The 25,457-nt window shown below is 45.3% G+C and overlaps 1 protein-coding gene and 1 pseudogene across 1 annotated transcript in view; one reads left to right on the forward strand and one right to left on the reverse strand.

Moving 5' to 3' along the window:
• REC114 (REC114 meiotic recombination protein) overlaps nucleotides 1-25,457 on the reverse strand; it is a 693,231-nt gene that overhangs the window by 329,900 nt on the left and 337,874 nt on the right. The gene's annotated exons all lie outside the window — the stretch shown is intronic.
• Nucleotides 2,615-2,733, forward strand: LOC134939177 (5S ribosomal RNA; annotated as a pseudogene).

Genomic DNA, 25,457 nt, shown 5'->3' on the forward strand with positions numbered 1-25,457 from the left:
ATGTCTCCTGCAGAGCCCGTCTATACCCCATGGTCCTTACGGAGTCCCCAGCATCCTCTAGGACGTAAGAGAAATGGGGGCAAACTGCAAGGCCATGCCCCTGTGACCTGTGGCACACCCCCTTGAGCCACGGCAGAGCCCCATTCAACTGTGGCCATACTCCCCCTTGTCGTGTGCAGAGTGATGTGTTAAGGCTGTTTCATAGCCCCAATCCATCCCTGTCCCAGGTTAAAAGTTACCAGTCAGCCCCTACAATCACCAAATCTTAAGCCATGCAGCCTGAATGTGTAGCCGACATATCATCAGTAACTGTGTGATAGGGATGTAGTTATGTGACCGGCGATCGCACCCCCTTCCCCCTGCTGGCAACCTCGGGATCCCACCGTCGGTATGGTGATCGGCGGGATCCCAATCGCCGGTCACCCATACCCAACCCATGTGATGCTATCATATCAGCATGAACTAAAATGTATAATGACTATTTCCAGCACCTTGTTAACTTAATACCACTGAGGGTATATTTATGTATACAACAGTCCTGTGTATGCACTGGGAATCGGGAAACAGTCTTTTTAACAATCTGTGAAAGTTCTCATCTGGGATAGATTTACAGTTTTTAATTGCACTGTAGTTCAGAGTGGGTTCTTGTTTAAAGTGTAGAATTGTAGATTCAATTTTCTGTCTTCTATAAAAGCCTCATTCTTGCACATTGCACTTATCCAATTGTGCTGACTTAAAAAAAATCTATATTTTTTTTAACAGAAAGGCATTTAGTTGTGTTTTAAATGCCAGTTACAGATTTACACACTTGAAAATTCCTCTAAAAGAAATCAAGAGAGCTATGTACTGTAGGGTGTTATAAAAGCAGTGTGTTACAGAATTTTGGATGAAACATGCCTGTGATGGAAATTGTCTTGTAATCTACAATCTTTTCATCTTCCTGTGTTATCTGCACTTTGCAAATAGGAAGTATTGCGCAGATTGACATCGAAAAAAAAAAATCAGAGAGAGGATGCATGCTGAGGAATTTCAGAGCCAGATGAGACTTTGGGCCAAGTGTCTACCTTTAACACATAACATCTCTCATTATCGAACAATTCCAGCTGATTTTCAATGTGCTTTTCAGTCTTCAAACAATTACAGCGGATTCAAGCTAGGCAGTAAATGGATATGTGGATGAGGCTATCTATTTCAAATCTCTGTCCTAAAATAAGTATAATCCAGGTTATTCTATTAAAAATAGTTTATATACCGATCAAGAGCAGAGCAAGTGTGAATACACAAAGATGTGGATCCCTATTTCTGTAACTATTTACCCTCTAAGTACTGTAGGCTATACTACTAGGAAAAATATGACGAAGCATATCAATTATTGCTGACTTATAAGGTACTAGAGCGCTCTGTAGTGTTACTCAGTGAGGAAAACAGGGTATTTTTAAAATGGGATATATATAGGTTGGCAAAATAGATGCAGAAATTAAAACAAGGGGTAGATAGGGCTCTAGTCATGACAAGCTATATTCAAATATTTTACAGGGGACCAGTTTTGCGACTCCATGTTCCACTTTGGCAGAGAAGAATATTACCAAGAACATACCTCCCAACAGTTTAAAATATGGATGTGGGACTCCTGTGCACGTGTATGAGACCGAAAAGGGGTGTGGCCTATATGAAAGGGGGCATGGCCTCACTACAGTGCAGCAATCGTGAGGCATGCCCCCATTTTCCATCACTAAGGGGGCTTGCCCAGCACTCTGAGAACTGCTGCTGGCATGCCCCCAGTCTCTCTTTCTCCATTGAATAGACGCCATGCGCATGCGCACAGCGTCTATTCACCGCTGCTCTGCTAAGCAGGGCAGCAAGTGACAGGAGCCTCCCAACTGCCCCCCCTCCCACCGTGGGACACTGCGGCCCGAGGGTGGGACAGCTGACAGTCCCAAAAAAACGGGACTGTCTCATGTAAATCAGAACAGTTGGGAGGTGTGCCAAGAGCACTCCAAACAACACAGACACTCACAATTGCCACCTGTATTAAAGACTCAGAGTGACCATTACCTCAACCCATAAAACCATGAGCCATTTTATGACGGGATGCCGGCCGAACATTAACTTTTTTTTAAAGGGGAATTCACTTACAAGGGAAAACTACCCTTTGTGTGAGTTAAGTCTTCTGTGTTATCACTTTCAACATAGAAAGTGATAACAAGGGTGCAAATGACTTGTCCTACAGCATCAAACACTATGGACGGTGCAAGCACATTGCATTTAGACACTACTTCATCTGTGAATTAGTTGAAAGTCTATGTGACCGGATGCAGCTCGCTGCCTGTGCCAAGTGATCACAGACTTGTTTGGGTCTCACAGGACCTGCGCCAATAGGAGACTCCCTCTTACAATCAGTAACCGCCTGTTATTAACTCCTCCCATTGCACAATGGGCAGATACTGTGCTTCCCCCACTAGGTTCTACCACTGGCTTTGGATCCAATTTCTGCTGTGTATGCATAGACATGCTGCTGACACGCCTCCAAATTGGCGTTGGCGGACTCCCACTGGTCCCTGACATGAAGCACAGTTGCTGGCAGAGGGCAGAGCTTGGAGACGCTGAATTTAACATCTACAGCCATGCCACACTGGATATGCCCGATCTCATCTGATCTTGGAAGCCAAGCAGTGTTGGGCTTGGTTAGTATGAGGAAGGGAGACCTCCTGGGAATACCAAGTGCTGTAGACCTGCTTCAGAACTACTGCCCCCCTTTATGGACAGCAGAAGTGTGGTATTATATTTCTTCTGACCCTACCACTTTCTCATTTCTCATTTGATGATCAAACAGATGAACAAAAGCAGAAGTGGTTGGTCTATCTGCATCTCCTCTTGACAATACACTCATACTGTCCCGAATTCTCAGGGACATTCCATTACAATGTAAACCAATAAATTTGTTTTTGCAACCCCAGTGCATGTAATGATTACATGCACTAGGGTTGCAAAAAACGAATTTATTGGTGACCCACTCAGCAACACAGGTTCCCTGTGAGATTGGAGAAATACAGCCTTCTGTTCTCTTTCTACATAAATTGGGACATAAATTGGATCCCTCAGATACAATAGAACCACGTTTTCTGAGGAAGAAATTTTATTGGAAGGGGAAAAGTGGATTTATGTAATAATGTTTTAAATGTATGTCAATATCGTCATGGTCTTGTATATGTATAGAATAAAAGTTACGTTTTAATTAATCCATCAGACATGTATACATGAATTTATGAATACAAGTGTGCCCCAGATAGACTAAACAGTCTTTTTGCTCTTGCAAAAAAACCCTTTTCGACGCTGAATTTAACCCAGAGCAGCCAGAGAATGGGATTGCATTTGTTGCACTCCTGTTGGTTGCAAGATGACGCAGGTGTCTTGAATGACATGATGTTTATTGCTCAAATAGTCTTAAAAAAGACTCTTCCTCTTTGCAAGTTTTTCTTAGAGGGTTACAGCATACAGATGTTCACAGCAGTACAATACTTCTTAATGTCACAGAAGGAATATATGTATCTATCTATCTATCCTTCAGGGCTCACGTTTTTTTACCCTGTTTTTACACACAATACCACAGAGGGTCGTCCTGCCCTGTGGTATTTTTTAACCAGAATGTAAATATAACTTGAATTTCAATTGCATATCTAGACTAATACCCATTCAGCTTAATCACAATCTTAACACCTTCTTAGGAACAACAAAAAATATCTAAAAACACAACAAACTCTTTTCTTCTGTATGTCTCTTTAGATTTAACATAGAGACACACAAAATTACCCCCTGAAGGGCATTGACTGTAAACAAGCCTTTGCTATCGCACCAGGAGGATAACTTGCATACAACTTTCTATGCGAGAATGTCCCATTAACTGTTTTCCAAATGTCAATGCATTTTAAAACCAAAATACCTTATACATAACTCATACCTAACCGTATATACTCGAGTATAAGCCGACTTTTTCAGCACTTTTTTTTGTGCTGAAAAAGCCCCCTCGGCTTATACTCGAGTCAGTGCAAGGAGAGCAGTGTGACAGGGAGAGAAGTGTGAAGGAGGGACACGGAGCGCACAGCGTGCCTCTCCTGTGTCCCTTCTGCATCTCCGGCGGCGGGTCTATTAAAGGAAGTACCCGTTCGTGAGCTCTGATTGGCTCACGAACCGGCACTTCCTTTAATAGACCCGCCGCGGCCGTCGGAGATGCAGGAGGGACACAGGAGAGGCATGTGCTGTGCACTCCGTGTCCCTCCTTCAGAAGACAGCACGGGAGCGACGAGGGTAAGTAACAGGCACTGGGGGAGCATATTTGGCACTTGGGGGGGATGACATATGTGGCACTGGGGGGACTTATCTGGCACTATGAGGGGGCATATCTGGCAGCAGGAGGGCATATCTGGCACTGTGGGGCATTTTTGGCAGCATGAGGGCATATCTGGCACATCAGGCACTGTGGGGCATATCTGGCACATCTGGCACTGTGGGGCATATCTGGCAGCATGAGGGCATATCTGGCACTGTGGGGGCATATCTGGCAGTATGAGGGCATATCTGGCACTGTGGGGCATATCTGGCAGCATGAGGGCATATCTGGCACTGTGGGGCATATCTGGCAACATGAGGGCATATCTGGCACATCAGGCACTGTGGGGCATATCTGGCAGTATGAGGGCATATCTGGCACTGTGGGGGCATATCTGGCAGTATCAGGGCATTGAAGGCTGTGTACGGCTAGAGCTGCATTTCCCACCCTAGGCTTATACTCGAGTCAATAAGTTTTCCCAGGTTTTAAATTAGGTGCCTCGGCTTATATTCGGGTCGACTTATATTCGAGTACACATGGTAAATACATTGTTCATGTATTCCCATAATTCTACAGCTGCACAAAGCGCACTGAATATAACATATTAAAACACATTATTAAACATACACTTAGTCATTTACAGTACAAGGCGCCTAGCACTATGTCCATTTAAAAACAAGTGTGAATACGCTATGAGTTTTTCCTGTGCTGCAGGTCTCCGGCCACAGTATATAAGTGTCACCTTTGTAGAAATTAAAGATGATGCTGTTATGTTAACCAAGGGAATGATGTCACAACTACTAAGCGTGTTACTGAAAAAATGTGGACTGAAATATATTTGATACGTTAATGCGTTTCACTGTTTATTTGTTCCATAACCTCATGTTTTTGTTTACAGGTGGACTTTGCCAAAATATTTCAGTAAAGTGTAACATGTTTTATGTGACCAGAAACAGCCCTTAGAGATGGGGGTATTGGAGAGGAATGTGTTCCTGCACTGTCTTCTTCTAAGAGCAGTGACCCAGGCTGGATAATGTCACTGTGTTGAGTGTGCAGTACTTAACTCCTCAGTTGTGAGACCATAGACCACTAAGATTACCTGTTATACCCCTAATAAGCCACCGCTGTATGTCTACATTACTACTATGTGTGTACCTGTTACTAATAAACCTGCAAGCCTGGTTAAGGATTATTTTATGGACTAATGTCCATTTCACATTCCGCTGGCATCTATTGCAATCACCCAGGTTCTACACCAGTAGATATCAACAATCTGCACTCTTGCATCTGGGTCATTTTGTATTTGACTAAATGGGTCAGAGGCTGAAATGATAATCAGGGATCAGTTCTTCCTTTGCGTTACCTCATTTTGCTCTGGCGTATATGGAACTGTCTTTTCATGCAGAATGACATGGTATTTTAAGAAGTTCTCTAATGCCTGTAAATTCACCTTCATTGACACTTTAAAATGTAAATGGATTTCTCTGAAAACTTATTCCATATCAATGATATATTTCCTGGTATTTGTCTAATACTTCATCTTTATTCTTCATAAGATACAGTAAATGACTGTCTCTTGTCTGTTAGTCACTATGTATTGGTTGATCACTAGTGTGGGTAATTTCATAAGACCACACATGTCACTGTGTATGAGAATTTTTGACATGTAGTTATGGTTAAACACTACTAGCTGTCTCTTGACTGACCATTATTGTGCATGACTCATCAGCTACAGTAACGTTACATGTCTGTGTTATTGTGCATGACTCATCAGCCACAATAACATCACATGTCTGAGGCACCAGACTTAAAGGTCAGGTTGATTAGACTGTAGGTGCATGCTGTTTACGTGGCTCTATAAAACGGTGTGCATACAGTATGTCTAAGTCTGTTGATGTGTTATTGGAGCATCACAGTGCTGTATGGCTGTACATTATTTAGCCAAGGAGAGATCGATACCTTATCATATTGACCACAGTTTATCTTCTATCACCTGTATAATGTTATCATCAATAAAATCTACTCTGGTTTGGAAACAGCATGTGGTCTAACTTCCTTGCTCACATCTCGTATGGTTTATCTCACACATTGTAATGTTTGTAGTGATCCAAGATGTAGATGTAGTGACCCAAGATGACTGCATCACCCATGGGTGGGATAAACAATATTTGGAACTAATGGTTATGTAAGGGTTCTGCTTCTAGCTTTAGTACACTGCAACTTCTGCATTTTTAGTATCTCCTCTAGGCATTGCCTATTCCACCCTGGATAACCTATGTAGTATACCTAAAATGGCTGTCTCACCTAGTACCTTTCATGGGTGGGCCATGTATCAAGTGGAATTTATTACCAAGAATGGCAGCCCCAACCCTACATTAAATTCATTATGTATCCTATGGTCATTGTTTTTAGTTTGTTTTCCTTTTGCTGTAAAACTAAACCTCTGTGCTATATTTTTGATGCTTGTAAAGCAACTTTGAGTCCTGCTGGAGAAAAGCGCTAAATAAAATTATTATTATTATTATTACCAACTTGTAGGCATCTGCCAATAAGAACAAGTTGCCTTGTGTATCTGATGTTACTTACTGTAGGAACTATTGATTTTGTGACTTAAGCTTTTGTGTATGCATTGCACTTCATAATTGCTGATAAGCTTATATTGTGAGATCCTTTGTCAGGTACCGTTTTTGAAATTCCTGTATACTATTCAGTTGTCTGTGCCCCAGATGTCTATTCCACATGTGAGTGCAATTATCATGTCTTTATGTGTTTGGTCTCATGTGCTCTGTTACGTTATTGATACAATATAGATGTTCATCTATTTCCAGTATGGCTTTCACCTTTCTTCCATTGAAGATAATACATTTGTCATCTTGGAATTTGATGATACATCCTTTTTTTGTTATTGTTTGCATTCTAGGCTATTTACATGCTGTTATGAACCACAGGTAGTGGTTCATTCCTGTTTTCTGTATTTTATGTTTATAGTTGTCTTGCAGGCCAGGATTTCCCGTTGCTCTGGTTTAAGAAGACTCTTGTTTGCTGCCGGTGGTGAGTCTGTGTAATTGCAGCTTGTTCCCATGTGTTCAGCCTCACCTGTCTGTTAATTGCACCTCTCAGTTGTGCATCAGGGCAGCTGCACGACATAATTAATTAGGACTCTCTGTTATATTCTGGCTCAGTGCAATACACAGACGCTGGTGATAGTTCCAGAGTTCTTGAGTTCTGAGCTAGTCCCTGCCAGTTCCTGAGCTCCTGTCTAGCAGTGTCTGTCTAGCTGCTTCCAGTGTCTGTTCCAGTGTCGGTTCCTGTGTCGGTTCCAGTGTCTGATCCCGTGTCCTGCCGTGAAGCGTTCCTGTCCAGAAGTCCTGTGGCTTTGTCTGTGCCTGGTCGAGTATCTGGCTTCTTGGTGTCCACCGGTCTGTCGTTTGGGATTCTGTCTGTCCTCCGGTTCTGAGAGTCTGTGTCGGCTACATTGGGGGTTCCTGACCGTTTGCCAGTATTTGTACCGGTTCCGTGAGTAGCAGCTTTGCCGCGTCCGTCGGCCTAGGCCGCAGTATTCTTTGGTTATATTTGTTACTGGTGTTTTGCAGAGAGTTCTGCTTATGCTGTCACCGCCGGTACACAACAGTATTGTGTCGGCGTGTGGACAGCATTTCCTTTGTTGTTCTTTTCCTTTGGCGGCGTGCCGCACATATATTTAGTTTTAGGGTTGTTAGTAACCCCTAGCCTTCTGTTTGCTTTAGTTAGAGGTCCCCTTGTTATTATCCTGTCTCGGTTCACGCCTTGTCTCACTCTAAGACCTGGGGGCATAGGAGTTGGGCAGACCTAATCCGCCCTACAAACGCGGCTGCCGTGGGCCCAAGAAACCATAGTCACTCAGGCATGAACTGACCACACGGGTGAAACAATGGAGGTAGGGTGCTAGGGGCTATTTCTACACCACACCTTATTTCAGCGTCACGTTCTGGTGCTCTGGACTCACTACGCAACATCTCCCTTGTTCTGAGCACCAGGAACCTAACACATGCAGTATACTCTCTGTATTTGATGAAAAGCTTTTCCGTAGTTCATTGTTTCTGTACTTTATTATGTTCATTATGTTAAGCGCCTTGAGTCCTACTGGAGAAAGAGCACTATATAAATAAATATTATTACTTTATTTGTACTTCCATACTGTTCCCGTTTATATTGAAGACCTTGAATAGACTGTGGTCAATTAATTCAGTAGTTATACTGCGTTCATCACCAAGACAGATTACGTTTTGGTAATAAATGTCAAATTCTGTGAAGAAATTTCTACTACTTGACATGTGACTTGGTGCACGAAAATCTATGGGATGATTAAATGGCCTGGTGCTCCAGTTTTGGGACAGGGGGCACTCTATTGCCTTAAAAGTTCCACTCCACTTATTTGTACATGTTTCAGTGTGTGTGGTTTAAAATTCAGCTTGGATTCTTTTGGAAATGTTATTTGTTGCTCTTCTTTCAATAAAGGAACAATATTTTCTTACTATTTCTTGCATCTAAAACATGCTCATAGTTCCTCATTGTGTGACTATTTATTTGGCATAAAGGCAATTCCAGTGTCAGCAATATACTGTATACAAATGCTGGTTTAAAATAAACCTCAGCCTTCCTTATATAGATGTGGTCCCTATATTAGCCACTAAATACAGATAAGACAATAAAAGAACACTAGTCATAGGTGCTTGGTCCATAACGAACCCTGCTGACTACTATAATGAAGAGGCAATATAAGCACAGAAAAATAACTCACATAGGATGTCTTCTTTTTAGCTCTTCATCCTCCACTTATGCAAATTACTGACAAGTCAATGGAGAGTTAAACGCCAGTAGAAATTATCTTTCCAAAAAATGAATCCTTCTTAGTAATTAATCTAGCCTTTTCACCTGTATGATGTTGCTATGTGGGCTCTTTATAGGTAGACTGGAACCCTCAATTGTTCTTGAGTATATTAGATCTTGGCAGTTGTGGACAGTGAACAAATCATAACTGGGAACTCTTTTGAAGGTTTCAGCAGTGTAGAAATCACCTTACTGCCAGACTTAAGTTCAAAAAATATTTAATAACTAAACTAATAGACTCAAAATGATGTATAGGTCAATAATAGGTCAATAATTATGACAAACTGAAATGGGTAATGAGTGGTACACATTTTTTGGGACAATTCACTATACCAGAGGTTCTCAAACAGAGTCCTCAAGGTACCCCAAAAGTCCAGGTTTTAAGTATATCTATTGCTCAGCACAGATGGTTAAATCAAATTGACAGAGGTACTTATTAAGTCACCTGTGTCCAAGCATAGATAAACTTAAAACATGGGGGGTAATTCCAAGTTCATCGCAGCAGGAATTCTGTTAGCAATTGGGCAAAACCATGTGCACTGCAGGGGGGGGCAGATGTAACATGTGCATAGAGAGTTAGATATGGGTGGGGTGTGTTCAATCTGCAATCTAAATTGCAGTGTAAAAATAAAGCAGCCAGTATTTACCCTGCACAGAAATAAAATAACCCACCCAAATCTAACTCTCTCTGCAAATGTTATATCTGCCTCCCCTGCAGTGCACATGGGCCCTCATTCCGAGTTGTTCGCTCGGTATTTTTCATCGCATCGCAGTGAAAATCCGCTTAGTACGCATGCGCAATGTTCGCACTGCGACTGCGCCAAGTAACTTTACTATGAAGAAAGTATTTTTACTCACGGCTTTTTCTTCGCTCCGGCGATCGTAATGTGATTGACAGGAAATGGGTGTTACTGGGCGGATACACGGCGTTTCAGGGGCGTGTGGCTGAAAACGCTACCGTTTCCGGAAAAAATGCAGGAGTGGCCGGGGAAACGGTGGGAGTGCCTGGGCGAACGCTGGGTGTGTTTGTGACGACAACCAGGAACGACAAGCACTGAAATGATCGCACAGGCAGAGTAAGTCTGGAGCTACTCTGAAACTGCTAACTCGTTTGTAATCGCAATATTGCGCGTACGTCGGTCGCAATTTTAAGAAGCTAAGATTCACTCCCAGTAGGCGGCGGCTTAGCGTGTGTAACTCTGCTACATTCGCCTTGCGAGCGAACAACTCGGAATGAGGGCCATGGTTTTGTCCAACTGCTAAAAAATTTCCTGCTGCGATCAACTTGGAATTACCCCCTATGACCGTTGGGGTGTCTTGAGGACCACGTTTGTCAAACTCTACACCAGTGATTTTCAACCTTTTTCAATTCGCGGCACACCGCACAAGATCTGAAAATTGCCAAGGCACACCAGCAGTACCCCACGGAAAAACAACACACACACACACACACACACACACACACACACACACACAGGGAAATAAAACAAACATATATTGGTCCCCAAGGGGAAAAAAATAAGAATTTACTCACCGGTAATTCTATTTCTCGTAGTCCGTAGTGGATGCTGGGCACTCCGTAAGGACCATGGGGAATAGCGGGCTCCGAAGGAGGCTGGGCACTCTAGAAAGATCTTAGACTACCTGGTGTGCACTGGCTCCTCCCACTATGACCCTCCTCCAAGCCTCAGTTAGGTACTGTGCCCGGACGAGCGTACACAATAAGGAAGGATTTTGAATCCCGGGTAAGACTCATACCAGCCACACCAATCACACCGTACAACTCGTGATATGAAACACAGTTAACAGTATGAAACAATAGAGCCTCTCAACAGATGGCTCAACAATAACCCGATTTAGTTAACCATAACTATGTACAAGTATTGCAGATAAACCGCACTTGGGATGGGCGCCCAGCATCCACTACGGACTACGAGAAATAGAATTACCGGTGAGTAATTCTTATTTTCTCTAACGTCCTAGTGGATGCTGGGAACTCCGTAAGGACCATGGGGATTATACCAAAGCTCCCAAACGGGCGGGAGAGTGCGGATGACTCTGCAGCACTGAATGAGAGAACTCCAGGTCCTCCTCAGCCAGGGTATCAAATTTGTAGAATTTTTGCAAACGTGTTTGCCCCTGACCAAGTAGCTGCTCGGCAAAATTGTAAAGCCGAGACCTCTCGGGCAGCCGCCCAAGATGAGCCCACCTTCCTTGTGGAATGGGCATTGACAGATTTTGGCTGTGGCAGGCCTGCCACAGTATGTGCAAGCTGAATTGTACTACAAATCCAACGAGCAATAGTCTGCTTAGAAGCAGGAGCACCCAGCTTGTTAGGTGCATATAGGATAAACAGCGAGTCAGATTTTCTGACTCTAGCCGTTCTGGAAACATATATTTTCAGTGCCCTGACAACGTCTAGCAACTTGGAGTCCTCCAAGTCCCTAGTAGCCTAGGCACCACAATAGGCTGGTTCAGGTGAAACGCTGACACCACCTTTGGGAGAAACTGGGGACGAGTCCTCAATTCTGCCCTATCCATATGGAAAATCAAATAAGGGCTTTTACAAGACAAAGCCGCCAACTTTGATACTCGCCTGGCAGAAGCCAAGGCCAATAACATAACCACCTTCCACGTGAGATATTTCAGATCCACGGTTTTTAGTGGTTCAAACCAATGTGATTTTAAGAAACTCAACACCACGTTGAGATCCCAAGGTGCCACAGGAGGCACAAACGGGGGCTGACTCTGCAGCACTCCTTTTATAAATGTCTGAACTTCAGGTACTGAAGCTAGTTCTTTTTGAAAGAAAATCGACAGAGCTGAGATCTGTACCTTAATGGAACCCAATTTAAGGCCCATAGTCACTCCTGCTTGCAGGAAATGCAGAAATCGACCTAGTTGAAATTCCTCTGTTGGGGCCCTTTCGGCCTCACACCATGCAACATATTTTCGCCATATGCGGTGATAATGAGTTGCTGTAACCTCTTTCCTGGCTTTAGTAAGCGTAGGAATGACTTCCTCCGGAATGCCCTTTTCCTTCAGGATCCGGCGTTCAACCGCCATGCCGACAAACGCAGCCGCAGTAAGTCTTGGAACAGACAGGGCCCCTGCTGCCGCAGGTCCTGTCTGAGTGGCAGAGGCCATGGGTCCTCTGATATAAATTCTTGAAGTTCTGGGTACCAAGCTCTTCTTGGCCATCCACGAGTATCGTTCTTACTCCTCGCCTTCTTATTATTCTCAGTACCTTTGGTATGAGAGGCAGAGGGGAGAACACATAAACCGACTGGTACACCCACGGTGTTACCAGAGCGTCCATAGCTATCGCCTGAGGGTCCCTTGACCCGGTGCAATATCTTTTATAGCTTTTTGTTGAGGCGGGACGCCATCATGTCCACCTGTGGCCTTTCCCAATGGTGTACAATCCTATTGGAAGACTTCTGGAGTAAGTCCCCATTCTCCCGGGTGGAGGTCGTGTCTGTTGAGAAGATCTGCTTCCCAGTTGTCCACTCCGGGACTGAACACTGCTGACAGTGCTAACACATGATTTTCCGCCTATCGGAGAATCCTTGTGGCTTCTGCCATCGCCATCCTGCTTCTTGTGCCGCCCTGTTGGTTTACATGGGCGACTGCCGTGATGTTGTCTGATTGGATCAGTACCGGCTGGTTTTGAAGCAGAGGCCTTGCCGGCCTCAGGGCATTGTAAATGGCCCTCAGGTCCAGAATATTTATGTGTAGGGAAATAACCTGACTTGACCAAAGTCCCTGGAAATTTCTTCCCTGTGTGACTGCCTCCCAGCCTCAAAGGCTGGAATCCATGGTCACTAGGACCTAGTCCTGTATGCCGAACCTGCGGCCCTCTTGAAGATGGGCACTCTGCAGCCACCACAGTAGAGATACCCTGGTCCTTGGAGACAGGGTTATCAGCCTATGCATCGGAAGATGCGATCCGGACCACTTGTCCAACAGGTCCCTCTGAAAAGTTCTTGTATGGAACCTGCCTAATGGGATTGCTTCGTAGGAAGCTACCATTTTTCCCAGGACTCGCGTGCAATGATGCACCGCTACCTATTTTGGCTTCAGGAGGTCTCTGACTAGAGATGACAACTCCTTGGCTTTCTCCTCCGGGAGAAACACTATTTCTGGTTTATGTCCAGAACCATCCCCAGGAACAGTAGACGTGTCATAGGAACCAGCTGTGACTTTGGACTGTTTAGAATCCAACCATGCTGTTGTAGCACTTTCCAAAATAGTGCTACTCCGACTACCAACTGCTCCTTGGACCTCGCCCTTATAACGAGATTGTCCAAGTACGGGATAATTACAACTTCCTTTTTTTGAAGGAGTATCAACATTTCGGCCATTACCTTGATAAAACACCCTCTGTGCCATGTACAGTCCAAACGGCAGTGTCTGGACTTGGTAATGGTAATCCTGTACCACAAATCTGAGGTACTCCTGGCGAGGATGGTAAATGGGGACATGCAGGTAAGCATCCTTGATGTCCCAGGATACCATGTAATCCCCCTCGTCCAGGCTTGGAATAACCGCCCTGAGCGATTCCATCTTGAACTTGAATTTTTGTGTTCAAGGATTTTAAATATAAAATGGGTCACACCGAACCATGCGGTTTCGGTACCCCAACCCGTGTGGAATAGTAACCCCGTCCTTGTTGAAGTAGGGGCACCTTGAGTATTACCTGCTGGAAATACCGCTTATTAATTGCCTCTAGCACAGCATCCCTGCCTGAGGGAGTTGTCAGCAAGGCATATTTTAGGAAACGGCTGGGGGGAGACATCTCGAATTCCAGCTTGTACCCCTGAAATACTACTTGAAAGAAACAGGGATCCACCTGTGAGCGAGCCCACTAATTGCTGAAATTTTTGAGACGGCCCCCCACCGTACCTGGCTACACCTGTGGAGCACCCGCGTCATGGTGTGGCCTCACAGGAGGCGGGGGAAGAATCTTGATTCTGGGAACAGGCTGACTGGTGCAGCTTTTTTCCCTCTACCCTTGTCTCTGTACAGAAAGGAAGCGCCATTTGACCCGCTTGCTTTTCTGAAGCCGAAAGGACTGTACCTTTGTCTGTGAGGAAACCTGAGGTAAAATTATTTCTTCCCAGCAGTTGCTGTGGATACGAGGTCCCAGAGACCATCCCCAAATAATTCCTCACCCTTATAAGGCTCTCTATGCGCTTTTTAAGTCAGCATCACCTGTCCAGTGACAGGTCTCTAATACCCTCCTGACAGAATGGACATTACATTTATTTTGGATGCCAGCCGGCAAAATATCCCTCTGTGCATCCCCCATATATAAGACGACGTCTTTAATATGTTTTTATGTTTTCCAACTAGTATCCCTGTTTGACAGGGTCACCGACCACGCTGCAGCAGCACTATCTGCAGGTCTCAGTCTAGTACCTGAGTGTGTAAATACAGACTTCAGGATAGCCTCCTGTTTTTTATCAACAGGTACCTATTAAAGTGGCCGTATCCTAAGACGGCAGTGCCACCTTTTTTGACAAACGTGTGAGCGCCTTATCCACCCTAGGGGATATCTCCCAGCGTAACTTATCCACCTGGCGGGAAAGGGTACGCCATCAGTAACTTTTTATAAATTACCAGTTTCTTAACGGGGGAACCCACGCTTTCACACACTTCATTTATTCATCTGATGGGGGAACAAAACACTGCCTGTTTTTTCTCCCCAAACCTAAAACCCATTTTCAGAGGTGCTTGGGTTAAAGTCAGAAATGTATAACACATTTTTTATTGCCGGGATCACGTCACGGATGTTCCTAGTGGATTGTGTATATGTCTCCACCTTGTCGACACTGGAGTCAGACTCCGTGTCGACATCTGTGTTTGCCATCTGAGAGAGCGGGCGTTTTTGAGCCCCTGATGGCCTTTGAGACGCCTGGGCAAGCGCGGGCTGCGAAGCCGGCTGTCCCACAGCTGTTACGTCATCCACCCTTTTATGTAAGGAGTTGACACTGTCGGTTAATACCTTTCACCTATCCATCCACTCTGGTGTCGGCCCCACAGGGGGCGACATCACATATATCGGCCTCTGTTCTATCACCATATAAGCCTCCTCATTCAACATGTCGACACAGCCGTACCGACACACCGCAGACACACAGGGAATGCTCTAAACGAGGACAGGACCCACAAAAGCCCTTTGGGGGGACAGAGTAAGAGTATGCCAGCACACACCAGAGCGCTATATATATACAGGGACTAACTGAGTTATGTCCCTAATAGCTTTTATATAATATACTGTATACAGTGCCAATTTTAATGCCCCCCCTCTCTTTTCCCTCTTACTGTACTGTAGAATTGCAGGGAAGAGCCAGGGAGCTTCCCTCCAGCCGAGCTGTGAGGGAAAAATGGCGCCAGTGTGCTGAGGAGATAGGCTCCGCCCCTTTTTCGCGGCCTATTCTCCCGTTTTTTTTATGGAATTCTGGCAGGGGTATTTACCTCATATATAGCCCCTGGGGCCATATATTGAGGTATTTTAGCCAGCCAAGGTGTTTTTATTGCTGCCTCAGGGCGCCCCCCCCAGCGCCCTGCACCCTCAGTGACCGGAGTGTGAAGTGTGTGAGAGGAGCAATGGCGCACAGCTGCAGTGCTGTGCGCTACCTTGGTGAAGACAGAGTCTTCATGCCGCCGATTTTCCGGACCATCTTCTTGCTTCTGGCTCTGTAAGGGGGACGGCGGCGCGGCTCCGGGACCGAACATCAAGGCTGGGCCTGCGGTCGATCCCTCTGGAGCTAATGGTGTCCAGTAGCCTAAGAAGCCCAATCCGGCTGCAAGCAGGCGAGTTCGCTTCTTCTCCCCTTAGTCCCTCGCTGCAGTGAGCCTGTTGCCAGCAGGTCTCACTGAAAATAACAAATTCTAAGACTATAACTTTCTAAGAGCTCAGGAGAGCCCCTAGTGTGCATCCAACCTCGGCCGGGCACGAAATCTAACTGAGGCTTGGAGGAGGGTCATAGTGGGAGGAGCCAGTGCACACCAGGTAGTCTAAGATCTTTCTAGAGTGCCCAGCCTCCTTCGGAGCCCGCTATTCCCCATGGTCCTTACGGAGTGCCCAGCATCCACTAGGACGTTAGAGAAACACACACATTGTCCCCAACAGTAATTAAAATAATGCACTGGCCCCCACAGTAATTGAACACACTGTCTGCCACAGTATTTCCACACATTGCCACCCATAGTAATGCCACCACACACACACTGTCCCCCTGTAGTAATGCCACCACACACACACTGTCCCCCTGTAGTAATGCCACCACATACACTGTCCCCCATTGTAATACCACCACACACACACTGCCCCCCTGTAGTAATGCCACCACACACACACTGTCCCCCTGTAGTAATGCCACCACAGACACTGTCCTCCTGTAGTAATGCCACCACACACACTGTACCCCTGTAGTAATGCCACCACACACACACACTGTACCCCTGTAGTAATGACACTACACACACACTGTGCCCCTGTAGTAATGCCACCCCACACACACACTGTCCCCCTGTAGTAATGCCACCACACACACTGTCCCCCTGTAGTAATAATACCACCACACACACACACACAATGTCCCCCTGTAATAATGCCACCACACACACACTGTCCCCCTGTAGTAATGCCACCACACACACAGTCCCCCTGTAGTAATAATGCCACCACACACATACACACACACACACACACACAATGTCCCCCTGTAATAATGCCACCACACACACACTGTCCCCCTGTAGTAATAATGCCACCACACACACACACAATGTCCCCCTGTAGTAATAATGCCACCACACACACTGTACCCCTGTAGTAATGCCACCACACACACACAGTCCCCCACTGGCTCCATAGTAAAAAAAAAAAAAAAGCACTGGTCCAAAACTTTTAAAGTTCCTCTTTTCCCCCTCAGCGGTGAGAGCGGTGGGACAGGGAGGAGCGGAGCAGCACGGGCGGGATGGCAACGTGGTGTATGTGACCTATGAGTCACACCATGTCGTAAGGGTCACAGGCCGGGCCAAGGAAGAGCTGCCTGTGCTACCCGATAGTGATACCATAAGTGTATAGTATCACTATTGGGCAGCTCAGGCAGCTCTTCCGCGGTCACGTCACAGTGTATACAGTAAAGACGGTAGCAGCCAGGTCCGGGCAGCAGGTATCTCTGGCGGGGGCGGCACATATGACAACCGCTGGCAGCACGCCAGTGTGCCGCGGCACAGTGGTTGAAAAACACTGCTTTACACTATACTGTGTTCCCGACTTTTAAAGGCTCTGCCAGGTTCTTTTGATGGAGAATTCCTTTCGCTACCAGCTTTTGAAACTTTCTAATTTGAGTTGTTCTGTATTGATTTGTTTACGTACTGACTCATATACAATTTTGAGCTTCATATTTTAGTTTTTAAATGTACAGTATATTTTAACTTACTCTGGTCTCAGTAGAGTTCTGCTAAACGTTTGGTATAAATAAAATCATGGAGTGACAATTTAAAAGGTGAGTAGGAGATGATTTCTGCATTGCTGAAACCTTCATCTAATATAGGTGGGCATATTTTATTGAACTGTGTATTTACATAATTATAGGAACGTATTACACTATTAATCAATTCTGATTTTCAAAAACAATACATTGGGGGAAAAATCACTTAAAGGTAAGCAGAAATATTTTGTCTACATTACATATACTTCAATTCATTCAAGTGGTTAATATGATTATTGTTTAAAGGTCTAGTAGGAAGGTGTTTCCTTCAAAGCATTGACCCTCACCTATTTCAGCTGAGCAGTATTCCATTAATACACACTGTAAACCTATTGTGGTTTCTTGGATTGTTCATATGTCAAGCTGCTTTTGTAATACATTTCAAATTGATGTTGTTTCATATCTTATGTGAATTAGCTGGTCATCTTTTTTTAAAAAAAAAATGTTTATTGAAACAAAAAAACACAAGCAGCATTGGAAAATATGACATGGAGCCAAACTGAGAAAACAGTCTATAGCAAATATCAGCAATGGGTGAAAACACAGTGTTCATGGAATTGATAATAAGAACGTCAAGGTACACAATTAGTTGGTCATCTTTAACTTAATAAACTTATAGTTGCTCATGCCTGTTTGTCTTACTTATCCAGTTCTTTGTTATTAACCTCTGATCTATTTGTAGCAATAACCTCCCATAGGTCATCTCAATTTTAAATATGCAGATCTTAAAAATAAGAATTTACTTACCGATAATTCTATTTCTCGTAGTCCGTAGTGGATGCTGGGGACTCCGTAAGGACCATGGGGAATAGCGGCTCCGCAGGAGACTGGGCACATCTAAAGAAAGCTTTAGGACTATCTGGTGTGCACTGGCTCCTCCCCCTATGACCCTCCTCCAAGCCTCAGTTAGGATACTGTGCCCGGACGAGCGTACACAATAAGGAAGGATTTTGAATCCCGGGTAAGACTCATACCAGCCACACCAATCACACTGTACAACTTGTGATCTGAACCCAGTTAACAGCATGATAACAGAGGAGCCTCTAGAAAAGATGGCTCACTACAGCAATAACCCGATTTTTTGGTAACAATAACTATGTACCAGTATTGCAGACAATCCGCACTTGGGATGGGCGCCCAGCATCCACTACGGACTACGAGAAATAGAATTATCGGTAAGTAAATTCTTATTTTCTCTAACGTCCTAAGTGGATGCTGGGGACTCCGTAAGGACCATGGGGATTATACCAAAGCTCCCAAACGGGCGGGAGAGTGCGGATGACTCTGCAGCACCAATTGAGAGAACTCCAGGTCCTCCACAGCCAGGGTATCAATTTTGTAGAATTTTACAAACGTATTTGCTCCTGACCAAGTAGCTGCTCGGCAAAGTTGTAAAGCCGAGACCCCTCGGGCAGCCGCCCAAGATGAGCCCACCTTCCTTGTGGAGTGGGCATTTACAGATTATTGGCTGTGGCAGGCCTGCCACAGAATGTGCAAGCTGAATTGTACTACAAATCCAACGAGCAATAGTCTGCTTAGAAGCAGGAGCACCCAGCTTGTTGGGTGCATACAGGATAAACAGCGAGTCAGATTTTCTGACTCCAGCCGTCCTGGAAACATATATTTTCAGGGCCCTGACAACGTCTAGCAACTTGGAGTCCTCCAAGTCCCTAGTAGCCGCAGGCACCACAATAGGTTGGTTCAGGTGAAACGCTGAAACCACCTTAGGGAGAAACTGAGGACGAGTCCTCAATTCCGCCCTGTCCGAATGGAAAATCAGATAAGGGCTTTTACAGGATAAAGCCGCCAATTCTGACACGCGCCTGGCCCAGGCCAGGGCCAACTGCATGACCACTTTCCATGTGAGATATTTTAACTCCACAGATTTAAGTGGTTCAAACCAATGTGACTTTTGGAACCCAAAAAACTACATTGAGATCCCAAAGTGCCACTGGAGGCACAAAAGGAGGCTGTATATGAGGTACCCCTTTTACAAACGTCTGAACTTCAGGGACTGAAGCTAGTTCTTTTTGGAAGAAAATTGACAGGGCCGAAATTTGAACCTTAATGGACCCCAATTTCAGGCCCATAGACACTCCTGTTTGCAGGAAATGTAGGAATCGACCCAGTTGAATTTCCTCCGTCGGGCCTTACTGGCCTCGCACCACGCAACATATTTTCGCCAAATGCTGTGATAATGTTTTGCGGTTACATCCTACCTGGCTTTGATCAGGATAGGGATGACTTCATCCGGAATGCCTTTTTTCCTTCAGGATCCGGCGTTCAACCGCCATGCCGTCAAACGCAGCCGCGGTAAGTCTTGGAACAGACAGGGTCCTTGTTGGAGCAGGTCCCTTCTTAGAGGTAGAGGCCACGGATCCTCCGTGAGCATCTCTTGAAGTTCCGGTTACCAAGTCCTTCTTGGCCAATCCGGAGCTACAAATATAGTGCTTACTCCTCTCCATCTTATCAATCTTAGTACCTTGGGTATGAGAGGCAGAGGAGGGAACACATACACTGACTGGTACACCCACGGTGTTACCAGAGCGTCTACAGCTATTGCCTGAGGGTCCCTTGACCTGGCGCAATACCTGTCGAGTTTTTCCCAACGGTTTATAATCATGTGGAAGACTTCTGGGTGAAGTCCCCACTCTCCCGGGTGGAGGTCGTGCTGAGGAAGTCTGCTTCCCAGTTGTCCACTCCCGGAATGAATACTGCTGACAGTGCTATCACATGATTTTCCGCCCAGCGAAGAATCCTTGCAGCTTCTGCCATTGCCCTCCTGCTTCTTGTGCCACCCTGTCTGTTTACGTGGGTGACTGCCGTGATGTTGTCCGACTGGATCAACACCGGCTGACCTTGAAGCAGAGGTCTTGCTAAGCTTAGAGCATTGTAAATGGCCCTTAGCTTCAGGATATTTATGTGAAGTGATGTCTCCAGGCTTGACCATAAGCCCTGGATATTCCTTCCCTGTGTGACTGCTCCCCAGCCTCGCAGGCTGGCATCCGTGGTCACCAGGACCCAGTCCTGAATGCCGAATCTGCGGCCCTCTAGAAGATGAGCACTCTGCAACCACCACAGGAGGGACACCCTTGTCCTTGGTGACAGGGTTATCCGCTGATGCATCTGAAGATGCGACCCGGACCATTTGTCCAGCAGGTCCTACTGGAAAGTTCTTGCGTGGAATCTGCCGAATGGGATTGCTTCGTAGGAAGCCACCATTTTACCCAGAACCCTTGTGCATTGATGCACTGAGACTTGGCTCGGTTTTAGGAGGTTCCTGACTAGCTCGGATAACTCCCTGTCTTTCCCCTCCGGGAGAAACACCTTTTTCTGGACTGTGTCCAGGATCATCCCTAGGAACCAAAGACAAGTCGTCGGAACCAGCTGCGATTTTGGAATATTGAGAATCCAATCGTGCTGCCGCAACACTACCTGAGATAGTGCTACACCGACCTCCAACTGTTCCCTGGACCTGGATCTTACCCTTATCAGGGAATCGTCCAATTAAGGGATAACTAAAATTCCCTTCCTTCGAAGGAATATCATCATTTCGGCCATTACCTTGGTAAAGACCCGGGGTGCCGTGGACCATCCATACGGCAGCGTCTGAACTGATAGTGACAGTTCTGTACCATAAACCTGAGGTACCCTTGGTGAGAAGGGTAAATTTTGACATGAAGGTAAGCATCCTTGATGTCCCGAGACATCATGTAGTCCCCTTCTTCCAGGTTCGCAATCACTGCTCTGAGTGACTCAATCTTGAATTTGAACCTCTGTATGTAAGTGTTCAAAGATTTTAGATTTAGAATCGGTCTCACCGAGCCGTCCGGCTTCGGTACCACAACAGTGTGGAATAATACCCCGTTCCCTGTTGCAGGAGGGGTACCTTGATTATCACCTGCTGGGAATACAGCTTGTGAATGGCTTCCAAAACTGTCTCCCTGTCAGAAGGAGACATCGGTAAAGCCGACTTTAGGAAAACGGCGAGGGGGAGACGTCTCGAATTCTAATTTGTACCCCTGAGATATCACCTGAAGGATCCAGGGGTCTACTTGCGAGTGAGCCCACTGCGCGCTGAAATTCATTGAGACGGGCCCCCCACCGTGCCTGATTCTGCTTGTAAAGCCCCAGCGTCATACTGAGGGCTTGGCAGAGGCGGGAGAGGGTTTCTGTTCCTGGGAACTGGCTGATTTCTGCAGCCTTTTTCCTCTCCCTCTGTCACGGGGCAGAAATGAGGAACATTTTGCCCGCTTGTCCACGAAAAGACTGCGCCTGATAATACGGCGTCTTCTCATGTTGAGAGGCGACCTGGGGTACAAACGTGGATTTCCCAGCTGTTGCCGTGGCCACCAGGTCTGAAAGACCGACCCCAAATAACTCCTCCCCTTATTAAGGCAATATTTCCAAATGCCGTTTGGAATACGCATCACCTGACCACTGACGTGTCCATAACCCTCTACTGGTAGAAATGGACAACGCACTTAGACTTGATGCCAGTCGGCAAATATTCCGCTGTGCATCACGCATATATAGAAATGCATCTTTTAAATGCTCTATAGGCAAAAATATACTGTCCCTATCTAGGGTATCAATATTTTCAGTCAGGGAATCTGACCACGCCAACCCAGCACTGCACATCCAGGCTGAGGCGATTGCTGGTCGCAGTATAACACCAGTATGTGTGTAAATACATTTTAGGATACCCTCCTGCTTTCTATCAGCAGGATCCTTAAGGGCGGCCATCTCAGGAGAGGGTAGAGCCCTTACAAGCGTGTGAGCGCTTTATCCACCCTAGGGGGTGTTTCCCAACGCACCCTAACCTCTGGCGGGAAAGAATATAATGCCAATAACATTTTAGAAATTATCAGTTGTTATCGGCAGAAAACCACGCATCACACACCTCATTTAATTTCTCAGATTCAGGAAAACTACAGGTAGTTTTTCCTCACCGAACATAATACCCCTTTTTGGTGGTACTCGTATTATCAGAAATGTGTAAAACATTTTTCATTGCCTCAATCATGTAACGTGTGGCCCTACTGGAAGTCACATTTTTCTCTTCACCGTCGACACTGGAGTCAGTATCCGTGTCGGCGTCTATATCTGCCATCTGAGGTAACGGGCGCTTTAGAGCCCCTGACGGCCTATGAGACGTCTGGACAGGCACAAGCTGAGTAGCCGGCTGTCTCATGTCAACCACTGTCTTTTATACAGAGCTGACACTGTCACGTAATTCCTTCCAACAGTTCATCCACTCAGGTGTCGACCCCCTAGGGGGTGACATCACTATTACAGGCAATCTGCTCCGTCTCCACATCATTTTTCTCCTCATACATGTCGACACAAACGTACCGACATACAGCACACACACAGGGAATGCTCTGATAGAGGACAGGACCCCACTAGCCCTTTGGGGAGACAGAGGGAGAGTTTGCCAGCACACACCAAAGCGCTATATATATACAGGGATAACCTTATAAGTGTTTTTCCCCTTATAGCTGCTGTATTGTTAATACTGCGCCTAATTAGTGCCCCCCTCTCTTTTTTAACCCTTTCTGTAGTGTAGTGACTGCAGGGGAGAGCCAGGGGAGCTTCCCTCCAACTGAGCTGTGAGGGAAAATGGCGCCAGTGTGCTGAGGAGATAGGCTCCGCCCCTTTTTCGCGGACTTTTCTCCTGCTTTTTTATGGATTCTGGCAGGGGTTAAAATTCATCCATATAGCCCTGGGGGCTATATGTGATGTATTTTCGCCAGCCAAGGTGTTTTTATTGCTGCTCAGGGCGCCCCCCCCCTAGCGCCCTGCACCCTCAGTGACCGAAGTGTGCAGTGTGCTGAGGAGCAATGGCGCACAGCTGCAGTGCTGTGCGCTACCTTGGTGAAGACAGGATGTCTTCTGCCGCCAATTTTCCGGACCTCTTCTGTCTTCTGGCTCTGTAAGGGGGCCGGCGGCGCGGCTCTGGGACCCATCCATGGCTGGGCCTGTGATCGTCCCTCTGGAGCTAATGTCCAGTAGCCTAAGAAGCCCAATCCACTCTGCACGCAGGTGAGTTCGCTTCTTCTCCCCTTAGTCCCTCGATGCAGTGAGCCTGTTGCCAGCAGGTCTCACTGAAAATAAAAAACCTAAACTAAAACTTTCACTAAGAAGCTCAGGAGAGCCCCTAGTGTGCACCCTTCTCGTTCGGGCACAGAGATCTAACTGAGGCTTGGAGGAGGGTCATAGGGGGAGGAGCCAGTGCACACCAGATAGTCCTAAAGCTTTCTTTAGATGTGCCCAGTCTCCTGCGGAGCCGCTATTCCCCATGGTCCTTACGGAGTCCCCAGCATCCACTTAGGACGTTAGAGAAATTGTCATTTTTTAGTTTAGCCACAGCAAACATAAGGTCTGATTTGCCAGCTATTTTTCAATCCTTTATTTCCCTTTGGAATACAGTGTTGATTTACTCACATACACATATGTATTTTACTTAACAGTTATTTTTATAGCGCACACATATTCCACAGCATTTGAAAGGCTGCTTGTATTCTACTATTGTGTTATGCTTGGCTTTATAATCTGCTGCAGACTATAGTTCTCTGTTCAAGCACAAACACATAGAGAAGATTGTGGGATACAATTAAATAAAGAAAGGGTCGAGGGCTGCGCTTATTGTCTCACTTGATAAGTTAAGCTGCTATGGAGGGATGAAAGGATTCCACGTTCCTCTCAATATATACAAATAAAAAAGATGGGGGTGCCTCCCAGCGCTAATTTCATCAAGTGTAGTATAGATACTGACCACTATAACACATAAAAATAAATCTGATGCAAATAAAGTATTTACAATTGATGTATTTCCTTTATTAAAAAACAATAATAATAGTAAAATTAATGCAGAAATTGGTTGTTTCCCCTCTTACTCTAATATATGCAATTAATTACTAATGGTGAGTCCTAATACCGGTATACTATAACATATACATAACATACACAAATATAACATGTACTGGCCCGTGATACGCCCGTTGGCGAATTACTCACTATGGTATCACTTATTAATCCGAATTACTCACTATGGTATCACTTATTAATCCGTAATTAGGATCAAATTAAATGTCTGGTTGCCACTATTGTAGTATAACAGATTTCTATATAGAATTCAAAGGACAATGTCCTAAAAGGGCTTCTATTAGCGTTGACAAAATTATTATAGGCAATATCCTTATAGGGCTTTTAAGAACGTTTAAATAACAGGGGAAGAAAAGAACATAAGATGGAAGATAAACATCGGATAATAGAGGAGGAAGAGTTCGATGACACAGAAGCCTTTTTGGATGCTTTTTTAGAATTGGCACAAAGGAACAACTCTTCACAGAATCTTAGAGCAATTCCAAAAAAAACCTCCAGATTCAGAAACAAGAAGAAAAAGGAGACGAAAAAGAAGCTCGGTATCCACAAACAGGGAAAGCGGGGCGGAGCTAAGAACCGGCCAAAAGAAAAAACAAAACATTGCAGGGAATATTCAACATAAGCAAATACGAATTGAGTGCCTTTGAAGTAAAAGTCCTCAAAAAGGGACTAAAATTTGCTCCGACAAATCCCCTTAATAAATTTGATACCTTCGTTGACCTCCAAAAATTCATTAGGAAGATTACACTGAAGAAATTCTTCAAACAAAAAGAACAAGAGAGCACTGCTGAAATGGAAATAAGATCAGATTCTTTTGAACATTCAGGTTTAAAAGATAAGACCACATTTTTCCACTCACACCTTAA

The sequence above is a fragment of the Pseudophryne corroboree genome, chromosome 6 (genome assembly GCF_028390025.1).
Source record: "Pseudophryne corroboree isolate aPseCor3 chromosome 6, aPseCor3.hap2, whole genome shotgun sequence".
Lineage (NCBI taxonomy): Eukaryota > Metazoa > Chordata > Amphibia > Anura > Myobatrachidae > Pseudophryne > Pseudophryne corroboree.